Below are 6,232 nucleotides of genomic sequence, written 5' to 3'. Positions count from 1 at the left end.
CCTTTCGTCATCCTCACCCAGTTCTGAATCCTCCTTCTGCAGATGTCAGGTGGAGGAGCCGGAGCATCTCTTCTCCTACATAGCGCCACATACCTCTTACATCCAGTGATGTCACCTTTGTTGTAGACGTTCTCTTTCCTCATCTTCTCCATTCAGACCAGACCACCATGATGATTTTTCTGCCATCTCCCTTCTCTGCAGAGATTGAGAAACAGACATTAGTTTCCTGCCACCCCCAATACTATACTGCAGAAACAGTCCCCCTGGAAATACTCCTACCACACAGATAGTGCCCCCAATACTGTACCCGCTATGCCCCCAATACTATACTGCAGAAACAGTCCCCCTGGAAATACTACTACCACACAGATAGTGCCCCCAATACTGTACCCGCTATGCCCAAAATACTATACTGCAGAAACAGTCCGCCTGGAAATACTACTACCACATAGATAGTGCCCCCTTAAACAATTATTGGCACACAGTGCTCTAAAAAATAACTGCGCCCAGACACTAATAGTATAAAGATAATGTCCCCCAAAAATAATTGTGCTAAGCTGATACTATGCCAGGGTGCCCCCAAAGTAACAGTGCTCCCCAAAATCCCACCAATAGAAATAATTCTCTGCCAGAGCACACTTAGTAGTAATAATGCCCCTATAGTGCCCTAGTAATCATGTTCTTCATAGCCCCTAGTAGTAGTAAAGCTCCCCATAATACCCCCTAGTAGTACTAATTTTCCCTATAATATGACAGTACATGAAATACCCCCGCTTAGTGCCCGCAGTTGAGCTAATGTCCCCAAAATGTATGCCAGTATAAAATACCCCTATATAGTGCCCCAGTAAATGCCCTCATACTGCTCCTCTCCCCCTTCCCCATAGTGTCCCCATAATATGCCAGTAAAAAAATGCCCCTTAGTGCCCCCAGCAGATGCCCCTATAGTGCTCCTCTCCCCGACAATGTACCAGTAAAAAATGCCCCCTTAGTGCCACCAAATGCCATAGTGCCCCCCATAATGTTCCAATACAAAAGGCCCCTTTAGAGCCCCCACTTCCCCATAGTGCCCCCAAATAATGCCCCTATAGTAGCACCAGATGCCCCATAGTGCTGCTCTCCCCTATAGTGCCCCCCCAGAATGTGCCAATAAAAAAAAAAGCCCCTTTAGAGCCCCCAGTTACCCCCATAGTGCTCCTCTCCCCCATGGTGCCCCCCCCCATAATGTGCCAGTAAGAAATGCCCCCACAGTGCTAGCCCCCCCTATAGTCCCCCCATAGTGCCAGCTCCCCCTATAGTGCCCCCCATAGTGCCAGCTCCCCCTATAGTCCCCCCATAGTGCCAGCTCCCCCTATAGTCCCCCCCATAGTGCCAGCTCCCCCTATAGTCCCCCCCCTAGTGCCAGCTCCCCCTATAGTCCCCCCCATAGTGCCAGCTCCCCCTATAGTCCCCCCATAGTGCCAGCCCCCCTATAGTCCCCCCATAGTGCCCCCCATAGTGCCAGCCCCCCCTATAGTCCCCCCATAGTGTCAGCTCCCCCTATAGTGCCCCCCCATAGTGCCAGCTCCCCCTATAGTGCCCCCCATAGTGCCAGCTCCCCCTATAGTGCCCCCATAGTGCCAGCTCCCCCTATAGTGCCCCCCATAGTGCCAGCTCCCCCTATAGTGCCCCCCATAGTGCCAGCTCCCCCTATAGTGCCCCCCATAGTGCCAGCTCCCCCTATAGTGCCCCCCCATAGTGCCAGCTCCCCCTATAGTGCCCCCCAGTGCCAGCTCCCCCTATAGTGCCCCCCATAGTGCCAGCTCCCCCTATAGTGCCCCCCATAGTGCCAGCTCCCCCTATAGTGCCCCCCATAGTGCCAGCTCCCCCTATAGTGCCCCCCATAGTGCCAGCTCCCCCTATAGTGCCCCCCATAGTGCCAGCTCCCCCCATAGTGCCAGCTCTCCCTATAGTGCCCCCCATAGTGCCAGCTCCCCCTATAGTGCCCCCCATAGTGCCAGCTCCCTCTATAGTGCCCCCCATAGTGCCAGCTCCCCCATAGTGCCAGATCCCCCCCCCCAGGCGTCGCGATGATAATGACGTCATCGCGCTGCCTGAGCCGGCCTCTGATAGGCTGCAGGCATTAGTGCCTGCAGCCTATCAGAAGAACAGGGGAGGGACACGCCTCTCCCTCCCCTGCCCCACAGCACGGCCGCAATGACATCCAGGGCCGCGCCGCCTGTGGTGATCGGCGGTGCAGCCCTGAAGAATAAAAAAAATATATATATTTTTTTTTTAGACCGGCGGCCCAGCGGCCGTTTATTTAGGGCGGCCTGGGGGGCAATTGCCTCCCTGCCCCCCGGCCCAGCCCGCCCCTGTTGGTTGCTACGAGCAACTAAGCCAGTTTTCCTTTACACCCCCAGTTTGATAAATCCCCTACCCCCTTATGTTTATTATGCTCATCAGGGGCGTGTTGGGCCACGTTCCAATAGTTATAGAGAATAACCACAGACAGGAATGAGGAATATTTAGAGAAAAAAAAAAAAAACGTGCAAAAGAAAATTGGCTTAGTTGCCCATAGCAACCAATCAGATTCCACCTTTCATTTTTCACAGCATCTTTGGAAAATGAATGGTGGAATCTGGTTGCTATGGGGAACTAAGCCAGTTCTACACCAGTTTTGATAAGCCCATTCCCCCCTCCCCCGGTGTTCCTAGGAAGGCTCGTCCCCGTCGTGGCCTGCTATTGGCTAACCCCCCTCCCCCTGTCTCCAGATGTTTTGATCCATGTGACGGGGATATACAATGGCGCCTGTGCGGGGATCAGGAGCGACGAGGGTGTCGGGGAGAGGGGTAAGTATAATCTATATGAGGGGACCGGGCATTAAGGGGGTCATTAGAGGAATTTTCTGTCTGAAAACTCCGCTATGGAATTTGCGTCAGAAATCCAATGCTTTCCTTAACCACTTCACCCCCCCTAGCTGAAACCCCCTTAATGACCAGGCCACTTTTTACACTTCTGCACTACACTACTTTCACCGTTTATTGCTCGGTCATGCAACTTACCACCCAAATGAATTTTACCTCCTTTTCTTCTCACTAATAGAGCTTTCATTTGGTGGTATTTCATTGCTGCTGACATTTTTACTTTTTTTGTTATTAATCGAAATTTAACAATTTTTTTTATATTAATTTTTTTTTTTTTATTTAACGTAACAAGGTACATCAATAGATTCTGATACGCCTTGCAAGGCGTGACAAGTACATAGTTGTAGTAGTAGCCAACATATCAAATCACATACAACGGGTGACAGAGTCTCGTATCTCAGTATTTAAGCATTCACATAACACCACATTAAAGGAGTTTAAATTAGCTAGTCCTGGTAGCCAATGATGCATACTATTACTACTATACACCCGGGGAGGTCGCTAAGAGACTATATGGGTCCGGTATACAACCAGGGAAGTCAAAATTAGGTAATAGACATCTATATCTGAAAGAATGGCATGAGAATCACTATGGATAATTCGGGTGTCTAAACTTTTGCCATAAATGCCACTGGCATTGGAACTTAAGATGATTCCTAGCCTCCCATGAAGAGAGTTCCTCAAAACGGAAGATTTGATCAATTTTTAGTTTCCATTGCTCTATGGAGGGAAGGGCAGTGGAGAGCCAAAACTTGGGAATCAATAAACGGGCTGCTATTAGAAGCTGTTTAAAAAGGAAAGACATAGGATGTACTGCATTATCCTCCTCGAGGTTGAGTAGGGCTTTACGTGCGGACATTTGCACCTTAGTCTGGCAAATCTGGTTACAAATCTGGAAAATTTCTTTCCACCAGATCCTAATGGTTGGGCAATCCCACCAAATGTGGAAGAAAGATCCTCTACCATCAAGGCACCTCCAACATCTATCTGAGGCTGTTGCTGAATAAAGCGACGTTATGTCGGGTGTTTTATACCATCTGGCTAGGATCTTATATCCATTCTCCTGTATGCGGACACACCTAGATGAGGTATGTGGGAAGGACAGTATGTTTGGCAAATTTGTGATGGAGAATTCTTGTCCTAAGTCTTTTTCCCATTGTCGTATAAAGGCTGGTTTAGTTGGTATAGTAGGGGTGTTTAGTCTTTTGAAAAGTTGTGAAATTAGTTTTCTTGGTGGGGAGGGATTAGAGATGAGTGTCCCAGACCATAGCAAAGGGCGGTAAAGGTCGCTTATCGATATGTGCTGAGAGATGAAGGTATGTAAGTATGAAGTAGAGGATAGGTGGGGATAGGTGGCATTCAGAATTTTTTGGAACTCCTTGAGCTGAACGACTGATCCATTAGGATCAAAGAAGGAGAAGATTGGAGTAGATGAGTCCCTCAATTTCCGTGGAGTACTATCAATTACTGCAGGTAAGGCAGTCCCCAAAATATCCTTAATTGAAAGGAGGGGGGATGGGAAGGGTATCGCACAGTGAGATGATTGGAGCCATCTCCACACTTTTAGAGTAGCTTGAATAATTGGATACAGCGAGGGAGGTAGGTTGCATGTGTTGTTATTGCCTAGTAAGAGAGACCTGAAAGGTTTATTTATTAGCTCCTGTTCTATTGCTACCCATGGTTTGGCGCTGCAAGGTCTGAGCCACTCTATTATTCTGGATAAGAGAATCGCTCTTCCATATATCTCTGGGTCGGGTAGGGCAATTCCTCCGTAGTACTTGGGGCGTGATAGGAGTTCAAAAGACAATCTAGGCTTCTTTCCTTTCCAGAGAAATTTAACGATTTTTTGCAAACAAAATGACATTTTTCACTTTCAGTTGCAAAATTTTGCAAAAAAAAACAAACGACATCCATATATGCATTTTTCGCTAAATTTATTGTTCTACATGTCTTTGATAAAAAAAAATGTTTGGGCAAAAAAAAAAAATGGTTTGGGTAAAAGTTATAGCGTTTACAAACTATGGTACAAAAATGTGAATTTCCGCTTTTTGAAGCAGCTCTGACTTTCTGAGCACCTGTCATGTTTCCTGAGGTTCTACAATGCCCAGACAGTAGAAAAACCCCACAAATGACCCCATTTCGGAAAGTAGACACCCTATGGTAGCGGAAAATGATGATGATTTATTTATTTTTTTTTCCTTACAAAGTCTCATATTCCACTAACTTGCGACAAAAAATTAAAAAATTCTAGGAACTCGCCATGCCCCTCACGGAATACCTTGGGGTGTCTTCTTTCCAAAATGGGGTCACTTGTGGGGTAGTTATACTGCCCTGGCAATTTAGGGGCCCATATGTGTGAGAAGTACTTTGCAATCAAAATCTGTAAAAAATGGCCTGCGAAATCCGAAAGGTGCACTTTGGAATATGTGCCCCTTTGCCCACCTTGGCTGCAAAAAAGTGTCACACATCTGGTATCGCCGTACTCAGGAGAAGTTGGGGAATGTGTTTTGGGGTGTCATTTTACATATACCCATGCTGGGTGAGAGAAATATCTTGGCTAAAGACAACTTTTCCCATTTTTTTATACAAAGTTGGCACTTGACCAAGATATTTATCTCACCCAGCATGGGTATATGTTAAATGACACCCCAAAACACATTCCCCAACTTCTCCTGAGTACGGCGATACCACATGTGTGACACTTTTTTGCAGCCTAGATGCGCAAAGGTGCCCAAATTCCTTTTAGAAGGGCATTTTTAGACATTTGGATCCCAGACTTCTTCTCACGCTTTAGGGCCCCTAAAAAGCCAGGGCAGTATAAATACCCCACATGTGACCCCACTTTGGAAAGAAGACACCTCAAGGTATTCAATGAGGGGCCTGGAGAGTTCATAGAATTTTTTATTTTTTTTGCATAAGTTAGCGGAAATTGATATTTTTTTTTTTTTCTCTCACAAAGTCTCACTTTCCGCTAACTTGGGACAAAAATTTCAATCTTTCATGGACTCAATATGCCCCTCAGCGAATACCTTGGGGTGTCTTCTTTCCAAAATGGGGTCAGTTGTGGGGTGTTTGTACTGCCCTGGCATTTGAGGGTCTCCGCAATCATTACATGTATGGCCAGCATTAGGAGTTTCTGCTATTCTCCTTATATTGAGCATACAGGTAATGAGATTTTTTTTTCTGTTCAGCCTCTGGGCTGAAAGAAAAAAATGAACGGCACAGATTTCTTCATTCGCATCGATCAATGTGGATGAAAAATTCTCTGCCCAAAAAAAAAAAGGAGGGGAAAGGCGTCTGCCAGGACATAGGAGATCCGCCCAACATCC

This window comes from Bufo gargarizans, chromosome 2, assembly GCF_014858855.1.
Source record: "Bufo gargarizans isolate SCDJY-AF-19 chromosome 2, ASM1485885v1, whole genome shotgun sequence".
Taxonomy (NCBI): Eukaryota; Metazoa; Chordata; class Amphibia; order Anura; family Bufonidae; genus Bufo; species Bufo gargarizans.
Note: the sequence above shows the minus strand (reverse complement) of the source record.